The sequence below is a fragment of the Hemitrygon akajei genome, chromosome 7, assembly GCF_048418815.1.
Source record: "Hemitrygon akajei chromosome 7, sHemAka1.3, whole genome shotgun sequence".
NCBI classification, from domain to species: domain Eukaryota; kingdom Metazoa; phylum Chordata; class Chondrichthyes; order Myliobatiformes; family Dasyatidae; genus Hemitrygon; species Hemitrygon akajei.
In genome coordinates this window covers 37,540,758-37,563,972 of record NC_133130.1, presented here as the reverse complement: position 1 = coordinate 37,563,972, position 23,215 = coordinate 37,540,758, and the positions used below count along the sequence as shown (strand labels likewise).

At 41.2% G+C, this 23,215-nt stretch overlaps 1 protein-coding gene across 7 annotated transcripts in view; it reads right to left on the bottom strand.

Annotated features, from left to right (window-relative positions):
• The window catches only part of ppm1ba (protein phosphatase, Mg2+/Mn2+ dependent, 1Ba), a 212,614-nt gene that overhangs the window by 149,841 nt on the left and 39,558 nt on the right, over positions 1 to 23,215 (bottom strand). For 4 of the 7 annotated variants that reach the window (XM_073050660.1, XM_073050659.1, XM_073050658.1 and 1 more), the window contains exon 1: positions 395 to 749. The exons of 1 other annotated variant lie outside the window; for it this stretch is intronic. The gene's annotated coding sequence lies outside the window, so the exon portion shown is untranslated. Of the gene's footprint in view, positions 1 to 394; positions 750 to 23,215 lie in introns of those variants that run through there. 2 more of the 7 variants (XM_073050656.1, XM_073050669.1) reach the window with 2 other exon arrangements.

The window sequence follows — 23,215 nt, the reverse complement described above, 5'->3', positions numbered from 1 at the left end:
AGTCTACCTGCTCGTCAGTTAAGGGGGCTAATATTATTTTAAGTACATGTCAACACATTATAAAGACAATTTAAACGAATATTTACTAGAAATAGCTTTATTTCGTGTATTCGACAACTGGCGAATTTATAAAGTTGGAATCTGCTCGTCATGCTATTATATATGAAACCATATGATGAAACAAACACTCCTAAACAAAAATAATCGTGTGGGCCTAAGCCTTTTACCAAGCCCTGACCTCCAGTGAGAGAATCGGGCCGGGAGGAGGAGGAGGAGTGACGGGGAGGTGAGGACAGAGAAGCGATAAGGATACCATGGTGAAGGGTTGGAAAAGAAGAGGGTAGACATACATCGACACGGAGACTCTCCCAGTTATTTAAACACGGCTACTTACGGATCTTTTTTTTCCTGCCTCCGTTGTTAAATTCCCGATTTCAGATTTACACACAAGGTTAATTCTTATTTAAAAATATTTTCTTCAGAATACCAGTTTATACAGTATTGTCACTCATTAGTGCCTGCAGCTCACAGCAGCGGACATTTTCAGACATTTTAATGACGTCTTAGACGGACATCAAATATGATTTTTTTTTAAAAAACAAGTGAGGGTCGAAAAAGAAACAGACGCCACCACCGCTCATTCCATTGAGATAGCGCTTGGGCAGGCACGTCCAACAAACTATGTAATCAAAGTTGTTGTGTGATAGATGTGTTTCGCCTTTCCCTCCCGCCCCAAAAAGCCGGAAATTGGTGCAGAACCTTCAGTCAACCCATTTTTATCGTCAACCACATAATTTATTTAGCCTTTAAAAATCCCGTCTCCTTTTCAGAACTCTGCTCATCATTGGTGAAAATGCGTCAGGCTTCCTCGGCGATTGGATAACATACATGCCAATCAACTGTAGATTATCTTCGTCCGCCTGATAACTTTGAGGCAATTTGTACCCGGATGTTACTGGGATGAAATCACCAGTAGCCAATACGAGTCGATGATGTCAGTCTTGCAACAATAATTTCTTTTTCCCACCACCTCTCACCTGTTTAAGTATGTGTTGTAACATTTTTTAAAAGCTCATTTATGTTGAAGTCCGAGCACATCTAAAACTTGAGATTATGCGTTTTTGCGAATAGCACTCTTACATTTTTGTCAATAGCTTTTTGGTTACAGATGCGTGACGTGTTGACGTTCTATTTTTAGGTCATGCTGAAGCAGCCAAGGCAACTGCAGCTCACAGCTCTAAGTGTTTTCAACTAATGTGTTATCTAGACTGGATCACAACAATTTTAAATGTTCATCAAAGTTATTTTATTATTGTTATGATCCTGACATTTCCATTTACAAATTGCTTCAAGGATAGAATATGTGCCATTTTCAATATCGCATGTTAAATCATTGTTATTTTAAGGCTCTAGCTGTTTAAGGATTCCATCATGTGACCGACTGCTTTCTGATTTGCAACATGTTTTTTTGTGATTTGTCATAATTATCTGTCCCTGAAAGAAATTGCCGTTTTGACATTTTATGGTTTTAATTTATGTAACTAAGTACCCTGTTTAGCTTGAATTACTGACTCCTCCACTATCTAAGGGAAATACTGAGGCCGTTTCTGTAGTGATATTGATAAAACCAGAAAATTTTGATATTGGAAGATTGAATGGTACTTCCCAATTGGAACAATATGTGAACGTGGACTGAGCGTGAACTGTGTGGTTTAAGTAAAACACATAAAAAGACTTGAATCAAGTCAAGTCAACTTTTATTGTCATTTTGACCATAACTGCTGGTACAGTACATAGTAAAAATGAGAACGTTTTTCAGGACCATGGTTCACATGACACAGTACAAAAACTAGACTGAACTACGTAATAAAAAAAAACACAGAGAAAGCTATACTAGACTACAGACCTACACTGGACTGCATAAGTGCACAAAAACAGTACCAGCATTACAATAAATAATAAACAGGACAATAGGGCAAGGTGTCAGTCCAGGCTTCGGGTATTGGGGAGTCTGATAGCTTGGGGGAAGAAACTGTTATATAGTCTGGTCGTAAGAGCCCGAATGCTTCGGAGCCTTTTCCCAGATGGCAAGAGGGAGAAGAGATTGTATGACGGGTGCATGGGGTCCTTCATAATGCTGTTTCCTTTGCAGATTATGTAACATAATGAGGCACCATCAATAACTCTCAGAGACGGGAGGCGAACAATAGGCTTTTATTAGCAGCAAGAGACCACCACACAACATCCTGGAGACTGAGGGAGGAGCAGTGCCTCCAATCGCCTTTATACAGGGGTCTGTGGGAGGAGACACAGGAGCAGTCAGCAGAGGGGCATGTCCAGACAGGTATATGTAGTTTACCACACATAATCAGTGGATTATGTAACTTGTAGCCTGCCTAAAGAATAAAGAGAGTGAAAGGTGGAGTTTGTGTTGTATATTTACACCAGGAGAGAACTGTATCATAACATGAAACTATCAAATGAAACTGGGGAATACATTTTGCACAAATGGCAACCTACCTATAAAATGAAACAGTTCATTGTTGCTGATTCATGACATTAAAATCAGGAAGAAGAAATCCTTTGATACTTTTTTAAAGCAAAATTCAGCAGATAAATTGCAGAAATATAAACGTGTAGGTTTTGCTCACCAAAGATCAGATTATTTGTGGAGTGTAGAAATCAGTCCGATGGAGCAGCCACAACATGAGAAAGAGTTAAGAGTGCTTTCAGAGATGAAAAGCCGCAGAACGACCTACAGCCAGGCCTGAACTGTTGGACGGTTAACAGCAGGAAGTACATGCAGTGAAATGAAACACAAAAGGCAGAAAGAAGAAAGCATTGCAAGTATTGTGGAAAGTGGCATGAGTAAATGAAAAAGAAATGTCCTGCTTTTAGGAGAATGCTTTATGGACTATAAAATCATTTCTACAGTGTAGCCAATGAAGAGGGAACAATAAAAAGCTATATGGTAGATAAGATGAAACATACAGGGACAGGGTCGAGATCAGATTCAGACTATCATGCGAATACAGTGTACCAGGTTCCATAAAGGTCAATTCAGTGAAGACACCACCATGCATATTCAGCTTGATTTGAGAGCAACATGTAAAGTTGTTTTCAGGCAAGTCAGCAATCTTGAGGCAGTATATTTGAAACACTGAGTACTGTACTGTTTATATACTAGAGAACAATGAAGGTGATTTGGAAATTCCGTTCAAAGTGCCAAACACAAATCAACAAAAGAAATATGTGATTTTCAATAAAGCAGATGAAAAAAGGCTGTGACACTTACAAAGTGAAGTTGTATAATGGGGCAGGTGGGACTTCAACAGCACATCACACAGCCAAGTATGCAAATGTTTAATCGAACAGGGATACCAAAACTAAAAAGCTGTAAGAACACAAGTTGAGGAAGACAAATAAAAAGATCAGGACAACTGCAACTGAGTACAAAAGATCTGCCACTGTTAAAGAGTTGAAATGTCAACTGTCAAGTTTCCCTTGCTCCCTGACCTCCTGAATTCCAGCAGCAGCTTACATTTTTGCTTCAGTTCGACACATGATGTGACAATAATTCGTCGATATTTCACCATTTTATCAGCACTATAAAATTGCAAGATGCAGGTTGCTTTCAAAACCACGATCTCCATTTCTATAAAACCAGGGACAGTTTGCATATTGAGAAAATGGCAAGTTTGCAAGTCACTTCAAATTGGCAATAGGTAACCTTTTAGAGCAGGGGTTCCCAAACTGGGGTCTACGGACCCCTTGCTTTATGGTATTGGTCCATAACAAAAAAAAGGTCGGGAATCCCTGCATATGAAAAATCCAGTCACTTAACAGATAATTGACCAGAAGAGAAAGGTAATAACTCTCATTTTGATTATATTTCACATCATTCCATAAATCACCTTTGTGACCCTGGTGCAATTCCAGTGTAAATCATGTTCACAATGACCCTCTTCGTCATGCAACATTGCTTTTGGAGCATGATTTCAGGGACTTGATCCAGGTGATCCTAGAACAACCTTTATTAGACTCCACAGGGCAACTGTATTTCAGTCACATGGGCTGGGCTGGATTTTGATGTGGAAAAGTAACCAACACAAATCCATTAGCATTCACCAACTCTCCTTGACCCACTGCTCTTTGTCAGTTAAAGCCCAATCCTTTAACCCTCCCAGGCCCTTCTAATTCTCCAGACATCTTAAGGCCACTAATCTTAGAACAGAAACAGTACAGCACAGTAGGAGCCTTTTGATGTTGAGCTGAGCTGTATAAACATACTCCACAATCAACATAACCCTTCCCACCTACATAGCCCATAATCCTTCATTTTTCTTTACATCTATGTGCCTATCTAAGAGTATTTTAAATGTTGCTATTGTACCAGCCTCTATCACCACTCCCACAGTGTGTTCCAGACACCCACCTCTTTCTGTACTAAAAACCTACTTCTAACATTTCCCGAAACTTTTCTCCACTCACGTTGAATGGATGTCTTCCAGTATTGGCCACTGCCACCATTGAAAGGTCCTGGCTGTCCACTCTATCTATAAGATCCTCTCATAAACTTGTACACTTTTCATCCACCGAAGCAAAAAATTCATAGCTCATTCAACCTTTCCTCACAAGACATGTTCTCTAATCTAGGCACCATCCTGGTAGATCTCCTCTGCACTCTCCTTTAAGCTTCCACATCCTTCCTATCATGAGGCAAGCAGAATAAAATACAATGCTCCAAGTGTTGTCTAACCCGAGCTTTATAGAGCCAACATTACCTCATGCTCTTCAACTCAATCCCCTGACTAATAAAGGCTAACACACTATACACCTTCTTAACCATCCTATCAACTTGTGTGGCAACTTTGACGGAATCCATAGTCTCTGACCCCAAGATCCCTCTGCTTCACAACACTGCTAAGAATCCTACCATTGTGTCAAAGAGAGGCAAGGGTGGATATCGGATCGCTGGAAAACAATGCTGAAGAGGTAATAATGGGGGACAAGGAAATGGCTGATGAACTGATTAAGTAGTTTAATCAGTATTTTACCAACTGAATAAGTCGGCACAATAAGGAATACTGAATAAATATCTCACTCTGAAAGACACTAACAGTATGGTGAAAATCCCAGGTGAAGTGTGTGAAGTTACCAATTCCAGGGAGAAGGTTCTTGGGAAACATAAAGATCAGAAGGTAATAAACTCACCTGTACCAGATGGTGTACACTCCAGTGTTCTGAAAGAGGTGGCTGAAGAGATTGTGGAGACATTAATAATGATCTTTCAAGAATTGCTAGATTCTGGAATGGTTCCAGAAGACTGGAATATGGCAAATGTCACTCCAATCTTCAAGAAGTGAGAGGCAGAAGAAAGGAAATTATAGGTCAGTTACTCTGACATCAGCAATTGGGAAGATGTTGGAGCTGGCTGTTAAGAATACGGTTTCGGGATACTTGGAGGAACATGATAAAATGGTCAGCGTAGTTTCCTCAAAAGAAAATCTTGCCTGACAAACTTGTTGAAATTCTTAGAAGAAATAACAAGTAGGATAGACAAAGGAGAATCAGTTGATGTTGTGTAGTGGAATTTTCAGAAAGCCTTTGACAAGGTGTCACACAGGAGGCTTTTTATTTTTTTTCCATGGTATTACAGGGAAGATTCTAGCATGGATAAAGCAGGAGGCAAAGAGTAGGAATGAAGGGAGCCTTTTCGGACTGGCTGCCAGTGACTGGTTGTGTTCCACAGGGGTCTGTGTTGGGTCCAATTCCTTTTACGTTATGTCAATGATTTGGATGATGGAATCGATGTCTTTGTTGCAAAGTTTGCAGGCAATACAAAGATAGATGGGACAACAGGTAGTTTTGAGGAAGTAGAGAGGCTGCAAAAGGACTGAGACAGATAAGTAGAATGGGCAAAGTAGCAGATGGAATACAGTGTCAGGAAGTGTATGGTCATGCACTTTGGTAGAAGAAATGAAAGGGTTAACTATTTTCTAAATGGAGAGGAAAATATAAAAAACAGAGGTGCAAAAGGACTTGGCAGTCCTTGTGCAGGATTCCCTATAAGTTATTTTGAAGGTTGAGTCTGTGGTGAGGAAGGCAAATGCAAAGTTTGCATTCATTTCAAGAGGATTAGAATGTAAAAACAAGGATGTAATGTTGAAAATTTATAAAGCACTGATGAGGCCTCACCTGGAGTTTCAAAGGTACAATTTAATATCAGAGAAATGTATACAATATACATACTGAAATGCTTTTTCTTCACAACCATCCACGGAAGCAGAGGAGTGCCCCAAAGAATGAACAACAGTCAAATGTTAGAACCACAAAGTACCCCCCCAGCTCCCCCTTCCCGTGCATAAGTGGGAGCAAGTAACAATCCTCCTCCCCCCACCAGCAACAAAAAAAGCATCTGCCACCGAGCACTCAAGCATGAGCAAAGCAACAGTAAAGACACAGACTTGCAGTTACCCCAAAGACCTCATTGTTCACCTGGCATTTGACATACCACAGGTTTTCTCTCTCTCCCTAATAAGGGAGAAAGAGGCCTCCATTTTCACAGTGAGCAGTTTTTGACATATTATCTGAGGAAAAGATGCGCTGAAGCTGAAGAGGGTTCAAAGGAGATTCACGAAAATGATTCAAGGATTTAACAGCTTGTCATATGAAGATGAGTGGTCGGTAATGTTGTAGCATTAGCACTGGATCCTGGTCCTACAGATGGCCAGGTCCCAACCTGGGCAATATCAGCATCTGGGCAGAAGAAAGGTTTGGAAATCTATTTCCTTATCTTGCCAACTACATTATCCATAGGGTCGCCAAGATTTAACAATGACTTACAGACACTTAACAACATATGAAGAGTATTTGATGGCTTGAAGAGTATTTACTGGAATTCAGAAGAATCAAAGGTGAACTCATTGAAACTAATCAAATGGTGAAAGGTGTTGATTGAATGGATATGGAGAGGATGTTTCCTATGGTGGGAGAGTCCAAGACCAGAACACACCACCTCAGAATGGAGAAGCATCCTCTTTGAATGAAGATGAGGAGGAATCTCTTCAGTTAGAGATTGGTGACTATGGTATTATTTGTCACAGGCAGATGTGGAGCTGTGTGTATATTTAAGCCAGAGGTTGATAGATTCTTGATTAATCAGGGAATGAAGGGATAGCGGGGAAGGCAGGAGACTGGGACTGAGAGGAAAATTGGATTAGCCGTGATAAAATGGCAGAGCAGTCTCGATGGGCAAAATGGCCTAATTCTGTTCCTGTATCTTATGGTCTTATGATTTTGTCAAGTTTGATCTTTCAAAGTGTAGCACCTCACACTTTGCTGCATTGAATTCCATCTGCCACTTCTTTAACCAATTCTTTATTCTGTTCTAATTGACTACAACCTTCTACACTATCCACAACATGTCCAACTTTCATATCAGCTGCAAACTTTCCACGTCCTTGTCCAAGTCATTCATAAAATCACAAAGAGCACGGGTCCCAGAACAGAAAACTAGTTATTGACCTCCAGGCAGAATACTCTCCATCTACTATCACCCTCTGCCTTCTGTGGGCAGCCAACTCCAAATTCACACAAGCAAGTTCCCATAGATCATAAGCCTCTTGACTTTCTGGATTAGTCTACCACAGAGAACCTTGTCAAATGCCTTACCAAAATCCATATACATTGCATCCCCAACACTTCTTCTTCTTCTTCTTCTGAAGCCCACCTACTGAGACATTGAGCCTTGTCAGAAGCTCACCAGAGTCCTGTGTCATTGGCCAGTCATTCAAGGTGTAGTCCATCAAAGATCCTTCCTGTCCCAGGAATGAGGCCATTACACCTCTCGTTGGCATTTCTGTAGTGTTGAGTTTATATAGATAGGATTGCTAGTTTCATGCCCAACACTCCTCCTTCGCAGTTGGACTTGGGAACATCCATGGTGGAGTTATCCATCATTTTACTTTCATCAATTTGTGTTGTCACCTCCTTGAAAAAGTCAATTAGGCTTATGAAGCATGACCTACCCTTCACAAAGCCATGTTGACTATATCTAATTTGACTACACTTCTCCAAATGTGTCTATGTCCCATTTCTAATAATCCTCTCTGATAGTTTGCCCACACCTGACATACGACTCACCAGTTTATATTCCCAAAATTCTCCCGTTTAACTTTCTTGGCCAAACGAACAACATTTACCATCTTCCAATCCTCTGATACCACTCTTTTGACCAGGGAAGATGCAAAGATCATCTTCAACATTTCCTTTGCTTCAAGTCAAGTCGCTTTTTATTGTTATTTCGACCATAAACTGCTGGTACAGTATACAGTAAAAAAAGAAACAACGTTCCTCCAGGACCATAGTGCTACATCAAAACAACACACAACTACACTAGACTGTGTGAGACAACTCAAGACTACACCAGATTACGTAAAAACAACACAAAAACACTAGACTACAGACTTACACAGGACTACATAAAGTGCACAAAGCAGTACAATAATTAATTAATAATTAATAAACAAGACAATAGGCACAGTAGGGGACAAATTTCAATATAATAATAAATGATGTAGGTGTCAGTCTAGACCCTGGGTATTGAGGAGTCTGATGGCATGGGGGAATAAACTGTTACACAGTCTGGTCGTCAGAGCCCGAATGATTCAGTACCTGTTGCCAGATGGCAGGAGGGAGAAGAGTTTGTATGAGGGGTGTGTGGGTCCTTCACAATGCTGTTAGCTTTGCGGGTGCAGTGCGTGGTGTAAATGTCTGTAATGGCCGGAAGAGAAACCCTGATGATCTTCTCAGCTGACCTCACTATCCACTGCAGAGTCTTGCCATCCGAGACGGTGCAATTCCCAAACCAAGCTGTGATGCAGCTGCTCAGGATGCTCTCAATGCATCCTCTGTAAAATGTGGTGAGAATGGGGGGTGGGAGATGGACTTTTCACAGCCTTTGCAGAAAGTAGAGATGCTCCTGGGCTTTCTTGGCTATGGAGCTGGTGTTGAGGGACCAGGTAAGATCCTCCGCCAGGTGAACACCAAGAAATTTGGTGCTCTTAACGATCCCAATGGAGGAGCCGTCAATGTTCAGCGGAGAGTGGTCAATCCGCGCTCTCCTGAAGTCATCATCTGTCTCTTCCGGTGAAACTAGGGATATATCTCATCCAGGTCCAAAGACTTACGTATCCTTATGTTTTTCAGAAGCTTCAACACTCCCTTTTTCTTGACTACAATAGGAACCAGCACATTAACCTGTTCTACGTTGACCTCAAATACGTCAAAATCTTTTTTGGCAAACATTGAAGCCAAATAAATGTCATATATGAACATTGAAGCAAAATATATGTTACTTCCTCCACCACCAGACACATTTCCCCATTCTCCCTGAGTGGTTCTACCCTCACTCTATTCATCCTCCTATTCTTGATATAGCTGTGGAATGCCATAAGAGTTCTCCTTAATCCTATTTGATAAGGTTCTTCTTATGCCCCCTCCTAAACCCTTTCTTCCCAAACAATAAGCATGTACCGTTTCCCTCATCTAAATGTTACACCTCTCTTACCAAACAGGGCTCCTTCACTCTACCATTCTTTCCCTGTCCCAGTTGGACAAACTTATCCATAATGCTTTGCAAATGATCCCAAAAATATTCCACATTTATGCCCTTCCCTGATAACATCTGTTCCCATTTTAAGCTCCAAAATTCCAGCCTAATACTATAGTAATTCCATTATGATTATCCCTCCCCCAATTAACTACTTCCCATATCACCTGCTTCCATCTCGGTCCATAGCTGTGCTTAAGATCAGGGAGTTGTGTTCACTATCTCCTAAATGCCCGCCCACAGGTACATTGCCGAGTAATAGATCAAGTATGGCCTTTCCCTAGTTGGCCTATCCACATACTATGTCAGGTATCATCTTACAGGAAAGAAACTGGTGTTCCTGCTTGAACAAAGATCATATTGCTACATCACTTCCTTTAATTTGATATCATAGCAGAATATATTGATGATTTTCAAAGCTTTGCTCTCCGCCAAATCCATCGCTCTCCTTGGCTCCCATCTCAAACTACATCAAATGCTTTACATTGCAGGCCTCATACTTAAAACTGAGCTGAGCTTCATTTCCATCCATGCTGAGCTTAGTTGCTTCTGTTACGTTCTATTCATACTTTAGTTATGCTTGCAACCTAAACATTCTTTGGCTAGACTCCCATCATCCATAAAGCATCAACTGAGCTCACCCAAAACTACTAAAAAAGTTCTATCCTGTATGCTGCATTCCTTCTTGGTCTTGGTGGGCACTGATCTGCAGTGGCTTTCAGTTGATCAAAGCTACAAATTTGGAATCGTTTAGTTCTTTTCACACTGCCGCTGTTCACTGCATCTCAAGTCTCTTAACTTTTCATTGGCCAAATCAAAGGTGGTGACAAATCAGCATATAAGAGGGAGATTGGAGGCCAAATGGTGCCACAACAACCTTTGACTCAATGTCAGCATAACTAAGAAGCTGATTATTGACCTCAGTATAAGGAAATAGAAGGTCCATGAGCCAGTCCGCATCCAGGATGAGGGATGGGGAGGGTCAGCAACTTTAAATTCCTCCATGCTGTTTTCAGTGGACCTCTCCTGGGTCCAGCACGCAAGTGCAATTACAAAGATTATGTCTAGCAGGAAGGAGCTTAAAAATGAAATTAGGAGAGCCAGAACGGACCATGAGAAGGCCTTGGCGGGCAGGATGAAGGAAAATCCCAAGACATTCTACAAGTATGTGAAGAGCAAGAGGATAAGATGTGAGAGAATAGGACCAATCAAGTGTGACAGTGGAAAAGTGTGTATGGAACCAGAAGTGATAGCAGAGGTACTTAATGAGTACTTTGTTTCAGTATTAACTACTGAAAAGGATCTTAGCAATTGTAGGGAGGACTTACAGTGGGCTGAAAAGCTTGAGCGTGTAGATATTAAGAAAGAGGATGTGTTGGAGCTTTTGGGAAGTATTAAGATGGTTAAGTCACCACGACCGGACAAGATGTATCTCAGGCTATTGTGGTAGGCAAGGGAGGAGATTGCTGAGCCTCTGGTGATGATCTTTGCATCATCAATGGGGATGGGAGAGGTTCCAGAGGATTGGAGGGTTGCGGATGTTGTTCCCTTATTCAACAAAGGTAGCCCAGAAGAGATAGCCCAGAAAATTATAGCCCAGTGAGCCTTACTTCAGTGGTTGGTAAGTTGATGGAGAAGATTCTGAGAGACAGGATTTATGAACATTTGGAGAGGCATAATATAATTAGGAATAGTCAGCATGGCTTTATCAAAGGCAGGTCATGCTTTATGAGCCTGATTGATTTTTTTTCTGAGGATGTGGCTAAACACATTGATGAAGGTAGAGCTGTAGATGTAGTGCATAGGAATTTCAGCAAGGCATTTGACAAGGTACCCCATGTAAAGCTTATTGAGAAAGTAAGGAGGCATGGGATGCAAGGGGACATTGCTTTGTGGATCCAGAACTGGGTTGCCTACAGAAGGCACAGTGTGGTTGTAGACAGGTCATATTCTGCATGGAGGTCGGTGACCAGTGGTGTGCCTCAGGGATCTGCTCTGGGACCCCTACTCCGTGATTTTTATAAATGAACTGGATGAAGAAGTGGAGGGATGGGTTCATAAATTTGCTGATGACACAAAGGTTGGAGGTGTTGTAGATAGTGTGGAGGGCTGTCAGAGGTTACAATGGAACATTGATAGGATGCAAAACTGGGCTGAGAAGTGGCAGATGGAATTCAACCCAGATAAGTGTGAGGTGGTTCATTTTGGTAGGTCAAATATGATGGCAGAATATAGTATTAATGGTAAGACTCTTGGCAGTGTGGAGGATCAGAAGGATTTTGGGGTCCGAGTCCATAGGACACTCAAAGCTGCTGCACAGGTTGACTCTGTGGTTAAGAAAGCATACGGTGTATTGGCCTTCATCAATCGTGGGATTGAGTTTAGGAGCCGAGTGGTAATGTTGCAGCTATATAGGACCCTGGTCAGACCCTACTTGGAGTACTGTGCTCAGTTCTGGTCACCTCACTATAAAAAGGGTGCAGAGGAGATTTACAAGGATATTGCCTGGATTAGAGAGTATGCCTTATGAGAATAGATTGAGTGAGCTCGGCCTTTTCTCCTTGGAGCGACGGAGACTGAGAGGTGACCTGATAAAGGTGTATAAGATGTTGAGAGGTATTGATCACGTGGATAGTCAGAGGCTTCTTCCCAGAGCTGAAATGGCTATCACGAGAGGGCACAGTTTTAAGGTGCTTTGAAGTAGGTACAGAGGAGATGTCAGGGGTAATTTTGTTTTTACAAAGAGAGTGGTGAGTACATGGAATGGGCTGCCAGCGACGGTGGTGGAGGTGGATACGATAGGGTCTTTTAAGAGACTCCTGGACAGGTACATAGAGCTCAGAAAAATAGAGGGCTATGGGTAACCCTAGGTAATTTCTAAGGTAAGGACATGTTCGGCACAGCTTTATGGGCCAAAAGGCCTGTACTGTGCTGTAGGTTTTCTATGTTTCTATGTTTCAATTTGAAATACTCCTTTCTCTCTCTCTCTCTGCAACTGTGTGATCTGCTGAGTACTTTCATCATTTTGTGTTTTTATTTTAGGTTTCTGATATCTACAGTATTTTGCTTTTGGATTATTATTCTTACTCGGCTACTCAAATGTATCCAAAATCTTGTCATTCCAGAACTCTTTTGCCCAACAATTTACCAAGTTTTCCTCAATTTTGTCTCTTGTGTATCCCTCTTCCTTTCACCTCACAATATTTATTTATACAAACCACTGGTGATTAAGGAACAGATTCAATGAACTACAGGTCCAAGTTCACCTTGGAGTTTGCAAATGGTAAGCATTCATGAGAAATAACCATAAAACAATCTATACTAGGAAACAAATTATTCCTAATTGTTAAATCTATATAAATATGAAAAAGATTCCTGAAGAGAGGAATAGCTTTGGCAATTAAGATTGAAATGACTTTAATAAGAGTCAAAAGACAGTAGAGACCTTATAAGTATAATTAAGAAATGGGAAAATATCCACACTGTAATGGGAGGTGTTTACAGGCTCCCAATAGCAGCTATTAAGTATTACATGTGAGAATAGACTAATGAGTAAAATAACGATCTTAATATTCAAACCAGCTTATTTTGTGACAATGCAGAATTATGTTTGACATCAATAAGTCCCAGATGTGGAAAGGCATACTCAACTTAGCAATCCATAATGAGCCAAATGTATGTTAACAGCCTAACAGTTTATGATTATTTTTCTAATAGAGATTATTAAGTTTAATGTGATGTTTTGAAAGGGGAAAGCAGAATGGCTTTTGATATTTTAGCTTTAGTCCAGATTTAATTCTCTGTTTGAAGATGAAAACTATCCATGTTGAAGTGGACAAATCCATTAATGGGTAAAGGCACACATGATCATTAAGGTTCTAATCCAATTTGTGTTATGCCACCAGAACCCAAGAAACAAAGGTGCTATTTTAAACAAAAAAGTTGAAAGATGAAAAGAAAAAAAGATAAAATAAACTAAAAGAAGAAAACATGCTTAAATTCCCAGTGTCTTGGAGAAAAGCAAAATAAATACAAGTGAAAAAATGGAATGGGAAAAGAAAGTTTAAAAAGATATTAAAAGCTTAGCATGATTTTTTATTACAATATTACATTTATGTTAAAGATATTAGCAACAATTAAGTCCTTTTGGAAATTTATATAAATGAAAATAAGAAAATGTCAAAATAAATAATTACTTTTTGTTAATATTTATAGAAGAAGATAGCTTGCTACATATCCCAAGGAAATCACAATAAACCAGGGCTGTAATGTAATGTAAGCAAATTTCCAATAATGAGAAAATAATTGGTCTATAGCATGAAAGATCCCCAGGGCTAAATGGTTTCCATCATGGTACTTCCAAAGAATTTGGCAATAGCATTGCAGATGTTGTAACAACAGCTATACACTATTAATTGATTCAGGAACCAATCTTTAGGGTTGGAAATTACAGCTGTCATTCCACAATACAAAAAAGGTGAAGGATCAAAACCATAGAATTATAAATAAATTAGCCTAGTATCTGTTGTTCAGAAATTACTGTAGGGTATAATTAGGAACAGAGTGACTGAATTTATTTAACCAGCTAACAAGGCAAATTAAATAAATGTGGTATTTACATTGAAATGATGAGAATGCACAAGTTATGCAACAATTACATATAATGCAATGTTTAGATAACTTCTATGGACTATACCTTTGAAAGGATGGACTGTCCTTTTGTTATTAAGTGCAATTGTGAACAATAGCCAGGTTAGAAACACTGATCAAGTCAACTAGTTCCCAAAGAGAACTCTGATAGGCCAATCAGATAGTTCACCACTGGTCAGCAATAGAACACAAAAAAATCATTTGTCCTTGAATTGCAGCACAGTTAAACAGTTACCAGAATGAAACCCAGATTCCCAAGGTTGCAGTATAAGAATTTGGTTAATTATAAAGAAAAGCACGAATTGTAAAGGGCTACATTATACCAGTTGAGGCAATTGATTTTTTTCATGAAGTGATTAAAGTAGTAGTCAGAGAAATTAATGTCTTTGGCTGTTATGTACATAGACTTCCAAGACACAAAATCCCTCAAAAAAGTCCTCTTAGTTAAATTTGCAGCTCTGGAACTGAAGCTAAAAATTATTAAACTGTTTCAAAAATGGCTGAGAAAATAAAGATATTAGGCACATCACATACAGGGTATGTCTTTAGGGTAGGAAACAGTTAACTGGGTTACTGTCAGGAGAGAGAAAAAGGATAGACAGCCAATACAGGGTATTCTTGTAGCCATTCTCCTTAATATCAATTTGATAATGTTTTAAATACTATTGGGAGAATGACCTAGCAGGGGAAAGGCACAGTAGTCAGGTATCTGGAACTGAGTCTGGTTTTGTGACTCAAAAGGGAAGCAAGGGATGAGCAGTAGTGATGTGGAATTCATTGGTTAAAGACACAGACAAGAGGTTCTATGGACAGAAACAAGATTCATGATAGTATGTTGCCTCCCAGATGCCAGAATCATGGATTGAATCCACAGCATTCTTAAAGGGGAGGGTGAGCAGCAAGGCGTTCTGATCCATGTCAGTGCCAATGACATAGGGAGGAAGGGTGATGAGTTCCTGCAAAGTGAATATAAGGAGTTAGGTGCAAAGTTAAAGGACATGACTTCCAGGGTGATGATTGCAGGATTGTTACCTATGTGTTATTGAAGCTCGAAACAGGAATATAATATGGTTTAACTCACAGTTGGGGAGACAGTGCAGGACAAAGTGCTTAAGATTTTTGCATCATTGCACTCACCTACATACAAAGACAGGAACTAAAAGGTTGAGCATGGTGGGACTAATGTTCTGAGTTGCATCTTTTTCAATGCAAGGAGTATTGTAGATAAGGCAGATGAGCTGAGAGCATCGATCAGCATGTGAAATTATGATACTGTAGCCATAAGTGAGACTTGAATGCAGAACAGGCAGGACTGGCAACTCAGTATTCTGGGGTTCCATTTTTTAAACATGAGAAAGGGTGAGGTGGCATTTTACTCATCAGGGAATATGTCCAGGCAGTACTCTTACTAGACAAAATGGACTGTTCGTCTTTTGAGGCTACATGGGTGGAAATGAAGTACAAGAAAGGGATGACCAAGCTAATGGGATTATATTATAGATTATCCAACAGACAGCAGGATTTCATTGAGAAAATCTGTAGAAAAAATGGCAGACAGCTGCAAGGAAAATAAGGCTGTGTTATTAGGTGATTTTAACATTCCACATATTGACTCCCATACTGTTAAAGGATTGGATGGTATAGAGTTTGCCAAATGTGTTTAAGAAGGGGGGGGGGGGGGGAGAGAGGAGAGAGGAGAGAGGAGAGAGGAGAGAGGAGAGAGGAGAGAGGAGAGAGAGAGAGAGAGAGAGAGAGAGAGAGAGAGAGAGAGAGGAGAGAGAGAGAGAGAGAGAGAGAGAGAGAGAGAGAGAGAGAGAGAGAGAGAGAGAGAGAGAGAGAGAGCGCGCGCGCAATACTGGATCTTCAACAGGGAAGGAGACAGGTCAGGTGACAGAAGTGTGTCGGGAAACACTTTGGATCCAGCGATCACAATTCCATTAGTTTCAAGCTAATTATGGAGAAGGATAGGATTAGTCCTCGGGTAGATCTGACAGATGTGGCTTGCTATAGCTTGTTTTCTGGCAAAGGAATTCTTGGTAAGTGCAAGTAGAGCAGCCATTCATTTGGACTGTGCCAGTCTTTAGAGTGGCTTTGGCTCATCAGGCTTGGCTGAGGTATATTGTCTCGTAAGTTACTCTCTCTCTATCCTTATTTGTTCATTCTTCATCTGTTAGGGCAGAGTAGATTAGTTACAATGGCTCCAGGGGTAGTGTTTTGTACTCTGTGTGGGATGCAAGAAGTCTGGGAGACCTCCAACCTCCCAGATAAACGCATCTGCCCAGGTGCACTGAGCTACAGCTCCTGTGAGAATGTATTAAGGAAATGGAACTGCAGCTTGATGATCTTCAACTCATACAGGAGAATGAGGAGGTGATAGGCAGGAGCTACAGGGAGGTAGCTACACCCTAGGTTGCAGGAGACAGGTAACTGGGTGACTGTAAGGAGAAAGAGGGGAAATGCACAGACAGTGTAGAGTACATCTGTGGCTGTTCCCCTCAATAATAAGTATATAACTTTAGATACTATTGAGAGGGACAATCTACTGGGGCGGAGCCATAGTGACCATTTCTCTGGCACTGAGTCTGATGCAGTGGCTCAGAAGAGCAGAGAGCTGAAGAGGACTGCAGCGTTAATAGGAGATTCCTCAGTAAGAGGAATAGAGACAAGTTCTATGGGTGCAACAGAGATATCCGGATGGTATGTTGCCTCCCTAGTGCCAGGGTCAGGGATGTCTCAGATTGGGTCCATGCCAATCTCAAGGGCTAGGCTGAGCAGCCAGAAGTCTTGGTGCATATTAGCACCAATGACATAGTAGACAAGGAGGTGCTGAAGAGAGATTTTAAGGAACTGGGTAGAAAGCTAAGAAACAGGACCTCCAGGGTAGTAATCTCTGGATTGCTCCCTGTGTCACGTGCCAGTGAGGGTAAGAATAGAATGATTTGGCAGGTGAATGCATGGCTGAGGAACTGGTGCAGGCGACAGGGGTTCAGATTTATGGATCATTGAGATCTCTTCTGGGGAAGATATGACCTGTACAAAAGGGATAAGTTACACCTGAACCCAAAGGAGTCCAATACCCTTGTGGGCAGGTTGGCTGGAGTTGTTCATGTCGGTTTAAACTAATTTGGGAGGGCGATGGGAACTGGAGTGATAGTGTTAAAGATGAGGTAGCTGGTTTACAAACAGAGGCAATGCGCGGTAAGACTCTTAGCAAGGACGAGCTGTTGATTGGGCAAAATTGCAGGTAACAGGATGAGTTGTAACGTAAAAGGTGGACAAAATCAAAAAAGGAGAAACAAGGACTGAAGGTGTTATATTAAAATGCATGCAGCATATGGAATAAGGGAGATGAACTTGTAGCACAGTTGCAGATTGGTATGCATTATGTTGTAGGCATCACTGAATCATGGCCGAAAGAAGATTATAACTGAGAGCTTAACGTCCAAGGGTAAACATTGTATTAAAAGGACAGACGGGAAGGCAGAGGGGTTGACATTGCTCTGCTGGTAAAAATTGAGAGGAATTGATCATGTGAATAGTCAGAGGCTTTTTTCCAGGGCTGAAATGGTTGCCACAAGAGGACACAGGTTTAAGGTACTGGGGAGTAGGTACAGAGGAGATGTCAGGTGTAAGCTTTTTTACTCAGAGAATAGTAAGTGTGTGGAATGGGCTGCCAGCAATGGTGGTGGAGGCAGATACGATTGGGTCTTTTAAGAGACTTTTGGATAGGTACATGGAGCTTAGAAAAATAGAGGGCTATGGGTAAGCCTTGTAATTTCTAAGGTAGGGACATGTTTGACACAATGTTGTGGCCTGAAGGGCCTGTATTGTGCTGTAGGTTTTCTATGTTTCTATGTTTTTTAACTCATTAGAAAGAGGTGACAGAAGGTTAGAAGGTGTTGAAATATTGTAGATAGAGCTAAGGAACTGCAAGGGTAAAAAGACCCTGATACGAGTTAGAAACAGACCCCCAAACAGTAGTAAGAATGTGATATAAAAATTTCAACAAGAGACAGAAAATGCTTGACGAAAGGGCAACGTTACTATTGTCATGGAGTATTTCAATATGCAGATCGATTGGGAAAATCAGGTTGGTGCTGAATCCTAACAGGGGGAATTTCTACGAGATGTGTTTTTAGAGCAGCTCATGGTTGAGCCCACTGGGGGATCAGCTATTCTGGACTGAGTGTTGTGCAATGATCTGGAACTGATTAGAGACCTTAAGGTAAAAGAACCCTTAGAGCATATATGTCAAACTCAAGGCCCGCAGGCCAAATCCGGCCCGCGGTGGAATTATCTTTGGCCCGCGAGATAGTATCTAATTACTATTAAAGCTGGTCCCAGTAATCGAAGCGCCTATGGCGTATGATATGGCTAATGCTGAGTTTATGCAGGTACCAGGTTTTCAGGGTTTTTAGTGTTTATTCGGCAGTCTTGCTCGGCAGTCTTCTTCATAAGAAACGGAATTTGTAAAGTGAAACACTTTGTAGTTATAGCAGAGACTGAGACACATGAGAGCAGGCTGAAAAAACGGAGGCAACGAAAGCTGCGTTCGCACGCGTCCGACTGATCCGGCCCGCATGAAGCTGCATTTTGCTCAATCCGGCCCGTGACCTAAAATGAGTTTGACACCCCTGGCCAAGAGGATCATCAGGGTCTCTCTTCCACTTGATCAAGATATTTATCAGGAGCGCCATGTACACAGGGCCCTAAGCTTTGTCAGTGATCCCTCCCATCCACCCAACAATCTTTTTGACCCCCTAACCATCAGACATCAGGTACCATAGCATTAAGACAAGGACTGTTAGGATGGAAAACAGCTTCTTCTCCAAGGCTATAGGAACTCCATGCCATCACCCACATCTCATCATGTATGAGAGGCCAGTAGCATTATACTGTTTACTTTTCAACTTGTATTGTTAATATACCTTACTAATTGTTAATTCAGTCGTGGTAATACATTATGTGAAATATGTGTGTTACGTGTATTGTTTTGTGCATCTTGGTCGAGATAAATGTTGTCTCGTCTGGCGATATAGATGTGTACAGTTGAATGACAATAAAATTTAACTTTTACTCGCAAACAGGGCTGCAACAATTCATTGTATCAGTGGGACAAAAGACCATACCAAACTTGCCAAAGACAATATTACAGATAGCAATATAAACTGTGTTTTAGATGGAATCATTAAATTACAAGACATATGTCTATCAAGTAATCTTCTTTCTCCGAGATGGCATTGAGCTTCTTGAGCATTGTGGGCACTGAAATCATCCAGAACATAGTTCACATCCTGATATGCCTTGCAGAAGTTAGAAAGGTTTTGAGGTGTAAGGAAATGAGTCACTTACCACTGGATACCTAGCCTCTGCCTGTTCTTTTTTCTCTGTACTTACATGGCTGCTTGAAATGAATTTCTGTTCTATAACATACCTTGGATGGTGATGGTGGGAAACTCCATGCTGGCACCAGTATTAAAATCAAGGGTATTTAGACTACATTTGCTGGTTAAACTTCACTCCTGTTTGAGAGGGTACTTTGGTAGTGTCAATGTTACTTGTCATTTATATCAGAACGATGATACAAAGTTACTGAGTAATTTTATGTATGATATTAATGAAATACTACTGAGAGATGTAATAAAAGCAGGGAAATGGAATTTAGTTACAGATCAGCAATGATCCCACCATTTCTGACCCCATTTATTGAGTTCTCAGATTAATCGTTTGAGAATCACCATTTCTTTGGGTTGTCTCCCAACTCCTTTATGTCCAGTTTCAATCATGTTCATTGTGAACCACCAATGTTATTGTCAAGATAGTAGCATAACATATATTGAGAGATTGAATACATGAAAGCATTATCAGATGTTTTGGCATGGAACTAAATGTGCTTCTAGTTTAATGTTTAATGTTAATGTTAAATCATAATCAAAATCCAATGCAAAACCCTATCTTAATTATTTTGTTAGTACAGTTACCCAAATGAAAAGTGGGTGAAATGACTTCATTACCTCTGTATGGTGTACTGTTTCTATTAAGTAATTTCAAGTCCATCATGACATGGGTTAAATCCAGTATGACACTTCACTCTATCCCAACTATATACCTTGTCCAAATTTTAAAGGAGTACCAAATTAATATTTCACATTTCCCACATCAACTACCCTCATTACCCTCTGAATGAAACACCCACCATAATCACTCTAAAGTTCTGACTTCACAGATTGAGATTGTTATTTATGAATCACGTTATTTTACCTATATTAGTTCAGTAACTGCCACCAAGGGAATACCCAAAACTGCTGCAAGATGTTGCAGGCAATGTTCTGCTTTACATTATGCCAAGGACAATCCATCAGCTCTTAAATTGCACGTATTGAAAAAACTGCAGCTGTTAGAAATCCAAAACAAAAATTTGCAAGTGCTGGAAATACTCATTAATGAAGGCTCAGTTTCATGTAGCATAATTTTTGAACTGACAAACTTGTGCTGTTAGTATTAGTGGATCCACATGCCTGAGTAGCAACAATTGGAGCTCCTTCCTTCTTTTCAGGATTATATGATGGTGCAACAGGTGGTGCAGAGGGTTTAAAAATTCAACAGGAAATTGTACAGCCTCATCAATGTCTGTCACACTGTCAACAGATTTATATTTTACAGTGTCTGGGCCTTTGGGAACAGGAACCCTTAGGGAACAGTGATTACAATATGATCGAGTTCACTTTGAAATTGGAGAAGGGGGAACTAAATTCCAATGTGTTGGTATTTCAGTGGAATAAAGGAAAATACAATGCTATGAGAGGGGAACTGGCCAAGGATGACTGGAAAGAGACACTAGCAGGAAGGACAGCAGAGCAGCAATGGCTGGAGTTTCTGCGAAAAATGAGGGAAGTGCAAGACAGATATATTCCAAATAAGAAAAAAAATTCAAATGGAAGAAGGATACTACCGTGGCTGACAAGTGAAGTCAGAGCCAAAATAAAAGCAAAAGAGAGGGCATACAAGGAAGCCAAAGCTAGTGGGAAGATAGAGGATTGGGAAGCTTTTAAAAACTTGCGGAAGGAAACTAAGAAAGTAATTAGGAAGGAAAAGATGAATCATGAAAGGAAGCTGGCGACTAATATCAAAGAAGATACTAAAAGCTTCTTTAAATATATAAAGGGTAAAAGAGAGATGAAGGTAGATATAGGACCAATATAAAATTACGCTTTAGATATTGTAATGAAAGACGCAGAGATGGCAGAGGAACTGAATGCGTATTTTGCATCAGAGTTCACAGTGGAAGACATCTACAGTATACTGGATATTCCTTAAAGGAAAATTCTGCCTGACATACCTACTGCAATTTTTTGAGGAAATTACGAGCAGGGTAGACAAAGGAGATGCAGTAGATGTGGTGTACTTGGATTTTCAGAAGGCGTTTGCCAAGGTGCTGCACTTAAGTCTACTTAGCAAGATAAGAGCCCATGGAATTACAGGGGAACTACTAGCATGGGTGGAGCATTGGCTGATCAGCAGAAAACAGAGAGTGGGAATAAAGGGATCCGATTCTGGCTGGCTGCCAGTTACCAGTGGAGTTCACAGAGGTCAGTGTTGGGACCGCTGCTTTTTATGATATATGTCAATGTTTTGGACTATGGGATTAATGGATTTGTGGCTAAGTTTGCTGATGATACATAGATAGGTGGAGAGAGCCTGCAGACAGACTTAGTTCAGGGGAATGGGCAAGGAAGTGAGCTTTATCAAGAGGGATTTCTTGCAGGTCGGTGGCGGTTATTTAAAAAGGGAGCGTGAAGAGTGTTTGTCCATTGTTTGTGGCCTATCAGCAGCTATAACCGGAGCACCAATCGTGACTTACATAGCGGGGGAGGTTCAGGCATGAAAGGGAGACACTGCCTCGCGAAGCAGTCATCAAAGGAATGATCTGAGGCAGAGTGGTAGGGCATTGCCTCATTCGGGCTTCGGCGATAACGGGTCTAAACAAGGTAAGTTACCTGTGAGGAATAGAAACAGGAAGTATGTCTGTGAGGCTGGTGTTCTGTACTGGGTGTCAGATGTGGGAAGTTCGAGAGAGTCCCAGCCTCCCGGATGGCCACATCTGCATCAGGTGCGTTGAGCTGCAGCTACTTAGATACCGCGTTAGGGAACTGGAGATGCACCTCGATGACCTTCGTCTGGTCAGGGAAAGTGGGGAGGTGTAGAGAGGAGCTATAGCCAAGTAGTCACACCAGGGCCTCAGGAGACAGATAAGTGGGTAACACTCAGGAGAGGGCAGGGCAAGAGTCAGATGCTAGAGAGTACCCCTGTGGCTGTCCCCCTTAACAATAAGTACTCCTGCCTGAGTACTGTTGGAGAGGGAGGGGGACTGCCTACTTGGGGGAAGCAGCAGTGGCTGTGTCTCTGGCACAGAGTCTGGCCCTGTGGCTCAGAAGGGTAGGGAAAGAAAGAGGATGGCAGCAGTGATAGTGGACTCCACAGTTAGGGGGTCAGACAGGTGATTCTGTGGACGCAGGAAAAAAACACGGATGGTAGTTTGCCTCCCAGGTGCCAGGGTCCGGGATGTTTCTGGTCATGTCCATGATATCCTGAAGTGGGAAGGTGAACAGACAGAGGTCGTGGTACATATTGATATCAATGACATAAGTAGGAAAAGGGAGGAGGTCCTGAAAACAGACTACAGGGAGTTAGGAAGGAAATTGAGAAGCAGGACCTCAAAGGTAGTAATCTCCGGATTACTGCCTGTGCCACGCAACAGTGAGTATAGGAATAGAGTGAGGTGGAGGATAAGTACGTGGCTGAGGGATTGGAACAGGGGGCAGGGATTCAGATTTCTGGATCACTGCGACCTCTTTTGGGACAGGCATGACCTGTACAAAAAGGATAGGTTGCACTTGAATCCGAGGGGGATCAATATCCTGGCAGGGAGGTTTGCTAAGGCCACTGGGGAGA